We start from the raw sequence: 13680 nt of genomic DNA on the forward strand, positions 1-13680 counted from the left end.
AATAACTTCTAGAGCCTCAAGCGCTGGGAGACCCAAAAGTACGGAGCGCAATGGTGAGACCACGTACAAGATTTGCTGGACAGTTTCGCAAAACATACAGTGGCTCATTCGACGGGCTTGTTAAGATTAGGTCGCACTTTTCTAGCCTGGTAGGCAAACCGGGAAACGTTGAGGGCACAACAGAAACTTTGGCACCGGAATCTACTTTAGCGAACACCGGAGTGCCGTTAATGACGACCTGTACATACCGAGAATTGGAGTACTCCCCGTTCACCACACCAACGAAGTACGCCCCCTTGTCCATATGGAGACATGAAAGCTGTACCTTCTTTCCATCACGTGCAGCATTTTTCTGACATACAGCTGCAAAGTGTCCGGAACAACCGCAGTAGTTCCATTTCGCTGCTTTTGCCGGGCACGAGGCTCTGGAGTGCGCTCCTTGACCGCAGTTGGGGCATGACCCGGGGGTGCCTGGACGGTAGGACTGGACTCTGCGGCGCGGACCTTGTATTCTAGGTGAACAGTTCTTTGACGAGCTGCCCGAGTGCTGTCCTGAAGAATACTTTCCGGGCTGCCCTTGCTTGCTGACCGAATCAAGATTGCCGGTCGCCGCTACCAAGGGTTCGTCGTCGGTTTCTCGCAGTTGCTGCTGTTGTCGTTGGACGGTCTCCTTTAAGCGCGCTTTTGCCAAAGCGCTGTCGGGAGTCAAATCCGCATCCATTTGAAGCGACTCAGAGCTTAGCATCCCTGAGGCCGACCACGAACCTGTCGCGAATAATGCGTTCTTTTTGCTCGTAGTCGCACCGGTCCACCAGCGTGTGCATTGCGGTAACAAATTGCTCGACTGACTCTCCAGGTTCTTGAGTGCGACGGTGAAAGTACGCGCTCTCATAAACAAGGTTCCTTGCGGCAACGAAGTGCTTGTCGAACTTTTTTGACGACTTCGTATTGCTTCTATTCTTCGGGTAATTCCAAAGTAGAGAAGATTTCTCTTGCTTGCCTGCCCATCGTATAAAGTAGAGTCCGGACCTGCGCTTTTTCACTCCGCTCATTTAGGCCCGAGGCGAAGCGGTAGTCATCAAAGAGTTGGACCCAAGAAGGCCATTCGGACGTCCGGTCGAAGTCAAACCTTTGCGGAGCTGGAACCGCGAACATGCCGTGAAAGGGCTTGACTGCGTTGTCCTCTGATATGGCGCCGGGCGACGAAGTTAAGACAACGCCCCTCAAATGCCAGAGGATTCCACTTCTGACACCATGCGGCGTTAAGGCCCTTGCCGGACGCCGAGCGCGGCCAGGTAGCGGGCAGGTAGGAATTGAGACTGGCCCCGATCACGGCACTATAACAACAACCCTTTATTTCACGCAAGCAGCATCTTTATATAGCAAGCACTCATTTGAGCAGTGACGTCACGGACAAACAACGTTTATGGCATCCGATAACTCAGACACATGAAACGCGGCACAGCTGCTATCAGCAAAACATCAATGCTTTTGTCAAGGTATGTGTATAGGAAGGCAAATCGGTGGGTGGAATGAGGCACATTAGCTCATCAAGGCCTAGCTCCCGTTCCAGGCGGAGTGTATCAGCTGCCTTGCGGTGTCGTTGCTTGGCTCTTTCTTCGAAATTGGAGGTCCAATGGAGGATTGTCTTCATTCATTGAAAGGCTAAATGTATTCTCTGTGGATTTCGTGCTGCCGTGTGATGGTCGTCCTTTGCTCTAAGCAACCTCGTTTCCTTCATTGCCAGCACGTGCAGGTGCGCAGAATTATGCTGGAGCACTGAATCCTGGCGAGCGGACCTCCTACCTAAATCTGGTATATTGAACGGCTCCCGTTGCCTCCTCTGCAAGCTACATAAGCGTAGTATGATGCGGTGAAGAGGTAATGTCTGTGTTTAGTGCTTTTCGAAGAAAGTTGCAATATCAGAGAAAATAGATGACTGTATTGATACTCGAAATTTCTTTGCTAAGACGCCAGGGTCAGGTAATTTGTGCCTATGCTGCTTGCGAAACCTGCATGTCCATACGTGAGTGCGCAGAGCTATGTGTTTGCATGGAGGCCAAACATTGAAGCATGTGTAAGCGCTGTGCATCGGTTTGCCTGTATGACATGGACTGTGTGTGCTACGCCCCAGAGCTACATGCGAGACGAGTGCCAACCAACCTACGCGTGGACATTATAATTACCTTTATCGCCCATAAAATGCATTTAATTCTGACGACATTATCAGGCTGTCGTGTCCGGTCGCTGTGTTGAATGCAGCGAAAGACGCACACGGTACTTTTAGACTTCGTTTATTTAAAGCTGAAGAGGGTGCGACCAGCGTCGACCGAGGCAGGAGCCGAACTGGCCGCCCGAAGAAAGGAGGGAGTGGAGAAGCGTCCACGGGAGGGAGTGGCTTCCCAGAACAGGAGGAGGGTGCGGGGGCGCACCGTGGGGGGGCATCCGGCGACAGCGTGCGACGAGGGCAAGCGGTCGTTAGGAGCGGATGCGAGTGGTCGTTAGGAGGAGGATTGAGTGGTCGTTAGGAGGAGGATGCGAACTGTCGTTAGGAGGAGAATGCGAGTGGTCGTTAGGAGGGGGCGCACACACACAAAAGCAATAAGGGGACACAACACTTCCTTCCCCCTTAGAAAGTTGCCTGGTATCGTGCAGGGGGTCGGCGCTCACGCGTGGAGGCGCGCTGGCTTTGTGCGCTCGGGGGAGAAACACTTGTAGGCTGGCTGTTGTTCGCTGTGTCTCCTAGGTCTGTCCTGGGCGAAGTCTCTTCTTCCAGGACGAGGTGCCAGGCTATGTGGGAAAATGGTGCACGTGTTCTCTCCGCTGGCGGACAGCTCTCAGACGGCGTCGTAAATCTACGCAGCTGGTTGAGATGTCGGCGTGCTACTGTGCCATGTATGTTGACGAGCCAAGAGCGCTGGCCTATGCGTCTGACAATTGTAGCTTCCTCCCAGCGTGGCTTTTTCAGAAACTGTCGGGCGAGGACGCGCTGCCCCTCATTAAGCGTGCCGCAGCGCGGAATTGCTTTTTCTTCCCGGAACGTCTCTGCCTTTGGCTCGGGGAGGATGGCTGTGAGCTGGGTTCGCATTTCACGCTCGAACATCATTTTCGAGGGGGTCTCGCCTGTTGTGCTCTGAACCGTCGTGTGCTGCTTGAAGAGAAAGCGCGCAAGGCGGCGCTGCAGCGAGCCTGTCTGATCTCTTTCAAGGGCGCGTTTTAGCTCGGCTACGTAGCGCTCGGCTTGTCCGTTTGTCGCTGGGTGGTAGGGGGCCGATGTAACTGATGAGATCCCGTTGTCGCGATAAAACTTGAGGATCTCCGCAGACACAAACGGTGTTCCGTTGTCCGACACTACCTTGCGCGGCAGGCCGAACGTTGCAAATAGTGATCGGAGGTTGTCAATGACTGCTGCCGAAGTCGTCTGTCCCATTTGCCTTATCTCAAGCCACTTTGTGTAGGCATCTACGACCACAAGGAAAGTGCAGCCCTCAATTGGTCCTGCAAAATCAATGTGCAGTGTGTGCCATGGTGTGTCTGGCTTTTCCCATTCTGGGACAGGAGCTTTCGACGGGGCGCTCCGGCTGCTCTGGCAAGGCTTGCATTCTCGCACCACTGTTTCGATGTCGTTGTCAATGCCAGGCCACCACATGTAGCTTCTGGCACACTTTTTCATTGCAACGATGCCCCGATGTCCGGCGTGGATGAGAGACATAGCTTGTGCGCGTAGTTCTCTCGGCATCACAACTCGGGACCCAAATATGATGCAGCCGCGATGGGTGCTCAACTCTGTAGCTCGCCTGCGGTAAGCGTCGAAGTTGTCCCCTTTGAGTTTATGCACGTTGCCTTGTTGAACAGCTGTGTAAACTAGCCGGAGAGCTGCGCACTTCTGCGTAGATGCTGCAACTGTGCCTGCTGTAAGCGGAGGTTCTGGCAGTGCTTCGAACATCAGAACGTCTCCTGGTGGAAATGGTTCGTCAACAGTTGCGTCTAGTGGCAGACGGCTTAGCGCATCGGCGTTTTGATGTTTACTCCATTTCATCACGCCTAGTTGAGAAAACCAATTTCTCCCTAGAAGGCTTGATCCTGTGCCCTTCACAACAAGCAGAGGTAGCGTATGGGTCTGGCCGTTGTAGTTAACCTGCACGTTGGCAGAGCCCAATAGTGGCAGATTCTGTCCTGACCACGTTCGCAGGTGCGTGTCGTCTTGTTGCAGGGCGGGTGCGTCAGATGGCCATGAAGTTCGGAACGTGTCCTCACTGATCAGAGTACAGGCTGCGCCGGAGTCCACCTCGAACCTAATCAGCTGGTGATGTACGCTTACTTCTGTAAAAATCTTCGGTCGCGTGCCGAGATTCATGGTGTTCAGGTCGTACAACACAGATGGTGTTGCTGATGTTGTTCCATGGAGATCAGATAGCGGCGTATTCTCTGAGGCGTTGACGCTGTGATTAGGCTGGGAAGGTGACTTTATCTTGGCAAGTCTCCGTTTCGTAATGCATGCTCTTTCGATATGCCCTCGCTTGTGGCAAAAATTACACGTGGCTGACTGGAATCGACATCCCTGGGGGTTGTGTTGGTCGTCACACCGCCAGCAGCGTTGTGCCTTTTTGACCGATTTAACAACAACAGAAGGCTTGCGCACCTGGTTGCTTGTCTGGTGTACCGGCTCGGTGTTCCGGCGAATCCCTCTCTGCTGGTGACCGGCGCTCTCCGCTCGAACGGCGATGTCGTAAGCTTTGCTGAATGTGAGGTCCTTCTCAGCGAACAGGCGCTGCTGCAGTGACTCGTCACTCAGTCCGCACACAAATCTGTCGCGTAACATCACGTCCAAGGGAAGCATGGTGGTGTTAGCAGAAGAAGCTGCGTCTCCCTCCTGCCCGGTAGCTGTTGTCGACAGCGTTCCAAAATTGCAGTCGGCAGCGAGCTTCTTGAGCGCGGCTACGTAGGCGCTCACAGTTTCTCCTCCCAGTTGATCTCGTCGTTGGAAGCGAGCCCGGCTGTAGACCTCGGATGGCCTTGGGTCGTAGTGCTTTTGCAGCGCTTTTACGATGTCGTCGTAAGACACTGCCGCTGGTGTGCTTGGCTGAATAAGGGCGCAGACAGTATCGTAGGTCTGCTCCCCGCACAGCGTCAGCAGGTTGGCCCTCTTCAAGGCTGGGTCTGTGATGTTGTTAGCTTCAAAGTAGAACTGAAGGCGTCCAACCCACGATGACCACGATGAGCCGTTGAACTCTGGTATCTGATTGGGAAACCCTCGCGTAGCCATGGCTTGTCAATAGCGTTGCGTAGCGCGGGTCGAATCCACTTTCTCGTCGCCACTGTCGTGTCCGGTCGCTGTGTTGAATGCAGCGAAAGACGCACACGGTACTTTTAGACTTCGTTTATTTAAAGCTGAAGAGGGTGCGACCAGCGTCGACCGAGGCAGGAGCCGAACTGGCCGCCCGAAGAAAGGAGGGAGTGGAGAAGCGTCCACGGGAGGGAGTGGCTTCCCAGAACAGGAGGAGGGTGCGGGGGCGCACCGTGGGGGGGCATCCGGCGACAGCGTGCGACGAGGGCAAGCGGTCGTTAGGAGGGGATGCGAGTGGTCGTTAGGAGGAGGATTGAGTGGTCGTTAGGAGGAGGATGCGAACTGTCGTTAGGAGGGGAATGCGAGTGGTCGTTAGGAGGGGGCGCACACACACAAAAGCAATAAGGGGACACAACACAGGCATTTGCTAATCCTCCGTCCTTCCTTCCCTTTCAATTTTGCTGTGTTGATTAGCCGGGCAGGGTCACGTCAACTCTGTCTGCTTTTCCTCTGACAGAGATTTACTTTGAGTGTACCTTGTGTCGATGTAGTTTGAACAAGAAAGGCTGCGATTTAACGCATCAACCAATTCTGTATTACTGAAAATTTCTCAAAGGTCCAATTATCCGAAATTCTTCGTCCATTCCCATCCAGGCCGCAGCCAGGAGTCCGAGGAAGCCGGCGGCCGCACCTAGCCCCCACTGCGCAGAAATAGTGAGATTAGAGACATGATGCTGTTTCTCGGTGTAGAGTAGGTTTAGTACGAGTGCAATGCAATACAATAAACTCAAAACCACGGTAAAGAAATGATTTCGCCAAATGAGTCGTTCCCGCAGACGCCAATAGAACCACCAGAGTTAAGCATATTGCTACCTTTTTCACAAGAGATGCAACAGCCGCATGTAATGTTGTCTTGAAACCTGAAGCAACAAACGAAAATTACTCAAGCGTAATTTCATCCAAATGAACTTCAATAGCGATTTCCTGCATGATTCCAAATAAGTAGAGACTAGTTTGGGATTACAATCTGGAGTGCCGATTCTTTCGGCTCCTTACATCTATATTAAGCGCTGTCTTGTGCTCCTTGCAACGTCGACTTTGGGACGTCACAGACTGTGAAGTGCAAGCATTGTCGTCCATTCAGTGCAATTGAAGCCGCTAGTCTGCCTTCGGCTGGTCGGGCTAGTTACCGTATTTACTCCCACATTCGATGATGCACCGTGCAAACTGAGCCCGCAAATTCGAAAGCTAGAGAATGAAAAAGAGTTGGAATGTCGTGTACGCCAATTAACGCAGGCTGCAAGCCACCAGCTTTAAATTACAGCGGCCGGCACAACGCATAGCATCTCTCAGCTGTGTTGGCATCGTGCGGAAGTTCCGACTGAACTTTCACACTTCGTCCTCAGCAACGCGCCATTGAACACGCGACGCGTAAACACCTTCATTTCGTTCCATTAAATTAAAAGAGGAACGCGGAACACCAAAAGCGTCGGCAATGTAGTCCGCAATCGGCAATAATCCTGAATGGCTGCACAAAATGCATGGCGTTGCTATCGTATGCTAAAAGGCGTACACGCTGCTTTCCCGAGCATCTTGATGAAATTTCGGCAACCTTCGACGCCTCCGCGCGGAAGACAACTGCTTGCTTAAGCGCTGCCAAACCACGGTGACTGAGCAATAATTGGGGAAGTTTTCATTTTTCGAAACGCCCGATTGCTGCGTTGACAGCGTGGCGATGGTCCGTTCTCATCACCGTAACGACTATCTAAAAATGTCTCTTTCGGGAAAGAAGAGAAGCATGGCACCGTTGCGCAAAAATGCTGGCAGTTATCGACCTTTCTGATGAATGCTCGAATTGGTGCGGAAGGCAAATATTTTCGAAGCAGCACCCATCGTTTTGGCTCTCTCCCCTCCTTATCAGCGTTTACATTCGAGCTTACGCCTTTGGCTGGCCGAGTTACGAATATTCGTCGAGGTGCGAGATTTTAGAGCACAATTTTTTTAAAAACAATCTGACGTATACGCGAGCAAATTCTGTAGGCAACATGATAGCGTGAATATAGTGTGCACGAAACAAGGCTTTTAAAATGGAGACTGAGTTATACCCTCAAATTATACCCCAAATCTCTAAAGCATGCCCTAAGCTAACTCGATGTTAAGTGGTAGAATTTATTACAGTCAATACTCCGAAGACAAAACGTTCACTGTAGTGTCCATTTGGTAGGTATACCAAGGGCCTTTCTTCAGGTGTAAGCACAGAAGGACTGCAAAATTTTCATTGCAGGGCAACTTGTGAGGCGGTATCACCGGAGGAATATCGAGGCACGCAGAGTCACCCTAGTCCTGATTCTTCACTGCTACAGAAACGCGTCTGGTCAGATAAAAGCACAACATGCGTCACCTGGAAGGGCTCTTGTTCTCACTGCTCAAGGCGTCACCCGTGTATTAAACTTGACAACATGTCGGTTATTCAGCAATGAATTTCTAAAGCATGCCCGATTACACGTGAGTCAAGCGCTGCACTGGAACTGATTACCTCATTGTGGTTCGATGAAAATACAGGTTACGATAATTTGCTGAAAACTTCCCTGGAATGTCTCTAACTACAGGCATACGTAATGTAGGTGGAGTCTAAAATAGATGGAAGCCTCCTGCTTCTCCACTGCAGTGTCGCCAAATGCCACGGACTACGTGCGCTGTTTTCTTCTCGCGTGATCTCGTATTCAAGTGTAAGGACGAGAAGGAACTGCTTTCTGAGCAAGAGTCGCAGTCCATTAACGCATGCTAAATCTCGCAAGAAACACCTATGTACACCCAGCCGAGAATGGGATAAATAACAAACGGAGTTTAGTACGGCGACCACAAAAGAAAAGGGGCATTTTGTGTTGTAACGATGCAAGGGTAGGATCCAAGCAAAATATAGGGGGTAGGTCTCCAGTGCAAAAAAAAAAGTAATCTTCTGCACATTAGCTGGCTGTACCCATTAGAACGTGAGTTCTCAAAAGTCTCGTTTTGGTTCCAGTTCAATGTTTATACGAAACTGCATTCAAGATGTCCCGGGGAAAATACGGCTTGCAGAATTATCCCAAGCAGCGCTTTCTACTCCTGTTGTCAAATCCTCGGCAGTATACAAGCAGACAGTCCGAAAACACATCCTGGTACATTTCGGCCTCGGAACTTGGTAAGCCCCGACGAAAATGCGCCCATGGGCCCTTTAGCTGCTTTCTAAGTGGTGGTATCCAGGGTGTCCCAGCTAACTTGGACCAAGATTTATAAAAAAACTAAGCGTTCTTCAGAACTCAAATCGCGTGGATGTTGTTAAGGTTTATCTAAAGTTACAGTACCGTTTTTTCGCTCCTCCAATTTGAATAATTAGTCGAGATAAATAAATTAACTTTTTAAATATAGCTTCAAACGTTCAGGCGTCAATAGGAAAGTTGTGGAGCTCCACAAATATCGTCCAACCCAGGCACTTCCAACGAGCTAGACTTAGCGTGGACGTTTTTATTGGGGAAAAACGAAAGCCCGCAGAGTTTAAAAAATACCACGTGACAGCGCGCTCCGTGCGCCCGGATGCGCCGCGATTACAGCGCTCTCATCCATGCTTTGCAAGAAAACATCACACGCTTCGGGCCTTTCGTGCTTCCCAAGACAGGGATTCGCGATGTGCTTGGTTCCAAGATAAACGCCGGTAGATACGGGCGGCAATATAAAGAAAGCGCGGCTCCTGTTTTTCAGCCCAATTCACACGACGTTATCAGGCTTGTTATATGCGTCTTTGCTTGTTGGGATCTTGCTCCCAAATTCAAACCCATGAGATTGTCATCGTTCCTCCGCATGCATTCTGCTAACGTGAGTGTACAGTTATTGCCGCAGAAACGGGAGCCGCGCTTTCTTTCAACTCCCGCCCGTACCCACTGGCGCTTATCTTGGAACCAAGCACATCGCGAAGCCCTGTCTTGTAAGCACGAAAAGCCCGAAGCGAGTGATGTTTCTTACAAAGCACGGATGAGAGCGCTGTAATCGCGGCGCATCCGGGCGCACGGAGCGGGCTGCCACGTGGTATTTTTTAAACTCCACGGGCTTTCGTTTTTCCCGAATAAAAACGGCCACGCTAAGTCTATCCCGTTGGAAGTGCCTGGGTTGCCCGATATTTGTGGAGCCCCACAACTCTCCGATTGATGCCGGAACGTTTCAAGCCATATTTAAAAAGTTAATTTATTTATCTCGACTAATTATTCAAATAGAAGGAGCAAAAAAATGGTACTATAACTTTAGATAAACCTTAACAACATCTACGTGATTTTAATCCTGACGAATGCTTAGTTTTTTTATAAACCTTGGTCCAAGTTAGCTGGGACACCCTGTATACATCCATATTGGCGCCCTTAAGAAGGCCACATCAATTCAATATACATTCGCCGCACCGCTGAAGGCGAGAGGCTGCATTACTGCTCACTTTCGTAGTTCTAGCAAACACGTCAGGGGATGTGTGCAGGCATCAGTTAGATGCGGACGCTGTGGGCTTACGCGTGTTGAATGGTACTCACGCTATTGCAGCAGCAACAGCCCAGATAAGCTCCGTCCTAAGACCAGAGAGGCCGAAGGTGTCATGGAGACCAGTGCGTCGCCAGTACCGCGGTCCTGGTCGGAAACGGCAACGGCATTATCAGAACGGCCACCACAGCCCACAGGGTGATGAGGGGTCCGTAAAACCGAGCTTCTACGTCGAAATGCGACGGGACAAGCCTTGGTCGTTAGCTGCAACAGAAAGATTGTGACTGTTTGCATGGCAGGCTCTGTAACGACTACATTAACGGGGCTATCTTAACAAAAGCGAGAGGCACCCGTGTTCCATTTAACTATTCCGTAGTGTTTAGAAAACCAGCGCTTGTCGGTGGAGTTTTCTAATAAATTGTAAAATAGGTACTTCTCAATGAGGTAGCCTTCTTGAGAAATAAATATCAATTAATGGCTCAAGTAATTCCTCTCGTTGGCAGCTTACTTCATTGAATCAAATTTTAGCTTCAACGAAGATCCTGCACCTGACGCTTAGAGATCGCTGGGTTGTTAGCTTGCTGCTCTTCTTCAGAAATAAGGTGCGTTCCGAGGTTCGGACAGATAACGACCTCGACCACGAACCTCTTCTTTGTAAGGACATGTAAGGTACGTACTGATATGAAATGTTGACGATAATATTCCATTCTTCTGATATGCAGAAAAATCTTTCCTTTGTAGTGCTTCCATCGCTCGCACGGGGCGGTTAAGAATAGCATAGAAAAGCAATAGGGAACACTTTTCAACGACACCAAATACGTTAATTGCAAAAAAAATCAAGCACGCCGAAGGGAGATCTGCGGACATATTGAATATTAAGATAAATCTTACAAAATATGAAAGAACTGCGTGCATAAACTCTTTCCTGTTTCCCGTTCTAAAACGGCTTTGTCAAGAATAATTGAGAAAATGAATCACCATGACTTTTGGTGGCAGGTAGGCGAAAGGCATGGCCGTGATGGGCGCAGATCCGTGCGGATGTTTCTCACAGCATTCGAAGTCCTTGTCCTGGAGCGGAGCGGGGCCACCAATCGCCAACGCCGAGTACCCAGCGTGGGCAGTGGTTGAACCGGACAGAAGAAAGGCGTTGGGTGCGCTCGGAGACCGGCCACCATCCAGAAGACGGCGAACTCGTCCTGGTGTGGCCGCCCCTACCGTTGCAGAAGCTGGCTCCTCGTTCAGCAACGGCCAGGCATCCATGGTGCATTGAGGAACTGCTTTAGCGGCTCCGAGACTGCGAGCCCTGAGATGATCGAACATCATTAGGCAGACGATTACAACGTGGCCACGTCCGTAGAGAAAGACCCTCTGGCCTGAAGACCAGCTGGAATATGAGATGATGATGATGATGAAAACCGCGAGGAAATCTTCTTTGCTTTCGGCTCCGTGTTCTGTATGGCACGTGTGCAAGAAACGATGATGGCAGTAGGTAGCACGCGCAGGTGCACGCTACATGCATTAAAAGCGTGGCACCTGGGGCGGTAGAAAGCGAAAGGAAAAGAAGAAGACAGCTGATGTCAGACGAATTCGGAAAAAAAAAATCCCCCCATCGGGATGCGTCCCAAATTTCATTCAGGAGTGAGCTTCTTAGAACGCAGATGAAGCGGGCACTATTAAGCATGCTTGTTTATTTTCAAGTGCATTTCCCTCTACATATGTTTAGAAGCTACACGCAACATATTTGTTAATATTTACTGTTATATGATATACCAGACCGAAGGCAGGGAAAGTAAGGAGGAGCCACAGATACCACTCACAGTCGGAGGGATCCCCATTCCAAAATTAGACAATATCAGAGTTTTGGATTCTTGATACAGACTAGCACTGTAATGGCGAAACACTAAGGAAATTAGAGGGCTGCACAAAGCAGATCATGAAGCTCATCCAAAGGATTTGCAAAATATGGTTCTGGATAAGACAAGCAATCCTAGCTATGCGTATCTGGGCCTTTATTATAAGTAGAATAGCTTATGTTTATCCCTTGCTCAATCTTAAGGCCTTCGAGAAGCAGAAGAGTGAGGGCATCATATGCAAAAGCATACAGCAGGCGCTGGGTGTCCCGTCCACACTGCCCATGAAAAGCTCTCAGATATAGGCTCCACACCACTCCAGTTTACTGAAATAGTCAGGATCTCGCAGTATGATACACTCATGGGAAGTCCTGCAAGCAGGAAATCCTATCTAGGCAATCGCGATACACAGTAGTTATGGTGCAAGGCGCTTTCCCAAACAACGCGGGTTCGATCCCGACCGCGGCGGTCGCATTACGATGGAGGGGAAATGCTCGAGGACCATGTACATTGCGATATCAGTGCACGTAAAAACCGACGGTGTTCTAAACTGGCTGGAGCCCTCCACTGCGCGTCCTCGATAGCCTGAGTCGCTTTGGGATGTTAAACCCCACAAACTCGACCTGCCACGAAGCATGTGGAACGGACTCATAATCCCAACGCCCACAATGGGGGGCCCTAGTGGATGCCTCATCGGAAAGTAGGGCTGGAGCAACCGCTGGAGCACCTACGTCGGCGCTCTGTGGGGAGTGGGCCAGGCTAAATTGGGCTTCCTCCGGTTGATTCTACATGGGTCTCATATCGATGTTGCTACGGCTGCCTCATGTCACATTCTTACATCTAGACCAGATCGGTCCCTTGTCGGGTACTTAAAGGTAGATGTTAGAACAATATGGGCTCTATGCTCCAAAAACCTCTGCTAACCCAAATGGTGCTACCCACAAGAAAACGCTGTAGGTCCCACGTAGGCCGTGGCGGGGCTTGGAAACGAGCGTGCCCAACTGCCGCCCACATGGTTCCCTCGTAGGGTACTTCAGGGCAGGTGGAACATTTTTTTGTGCTCTGTGTTGGAAAATCCTGGTGACGCTAATTGAGGCTGCACACACAAAACCGCTACGATCTCGCATCTACCGTGACAGGGCTGGTAAGCAGGCGTGCCCACAAGCTGCCCACATCGGTTCCTTGTCGTGGTCTTTTGGGAAGATACGACGCAAATACGGGCGCTATGCGAGAAAAAACGCGGCAAGCTGAAAAGGGGCAACCGATTCATTACCGCAGGTAGTCTTTATTCGCTACAGCGGGGCTTAATCAACTGGTGTGGCTGCATCGTGTTAGTCATCCATTTTTTTTTAATTCACAAATTTTTCCAAATTTTTAGGGGAATCCCCCAAGGTGGAGTAGATTTGTAATAAGGGAGTAATTACTCATTCCGACAGGGGGATTTTTCTTTTCCGAATTTGTCTGACATCAGCTGTCTTCTTCTTTCCCTTTCGCTTTCTACTGCCCTAGGTGCCACGCTTTTAAAGCATGTAGCGTGCACCTGCGCGTGCTACCAACTGCCATCATCGTTTCTTGCACACGTGCAATACAGAACACGGAGCCGAAGGCAAAGAAGATTTCCTCGCGGTTTTCATCATCATCATCATCTCATATTGCAGATGGTCTTCAGGCCAGAGGGTCTTTCTCTACGGACGTGGCCACGTTGTAATCGTCTGCCTAATGATGTTCGATCATCTCAGGGCTCGCAGTCTCGGAGCCGCTAAAGCGGTTCCTCAATGCACCATGGATGCCTGGCCGTTGCTGAACGAGGAGCCAGCTTCTGCAACGGTAGGGGCGGTCACACCAGGACGAGCCCGCCGTCTTCTGGATGGTCGCCGATCTCCGAGCGCACCCAACGCCTTTCTTCTGTCCGGTTCAACGACTGCCCACGCTGGGTACTCGGCGTTGGCGATGGATGGCCCCGCTCCGGTCCAGGACAAGGACTGCGAATGCTGCGAGGAACATCCGCACGGATCTGCACCCATCACGGCAACGCCGTTCGCCTAC

General features: G+C 50.6%; 1 pseudogene; it reads right to left on the reverse strand.

The window, feature by feature from the left end:
* Positions 1-335: 335 nt before the first annotated feature.
* On the reverse strand, positions 336-1052 carry LOC149354597 (uncharacterized; annotated as a pseudogene).
* Between the last annotated feature and the right edge of the window lie 12628 nt (positions 1053-13680).

Source organism: Amblyomma mixtum, chromosome 3 (assembly GCF_055824585.1).
Source record: "Amblyomma mixtum isolate Tamu chromosome 3, ASM5582458v1, whole genome shotgun sequence".
Taxonomy (NCBI): Eukaryota; Metazoa; Arthropoda; class Arachnida; order Ixodida; family Ixodidae; genus Amblyomma; species Amblyomma mixtum.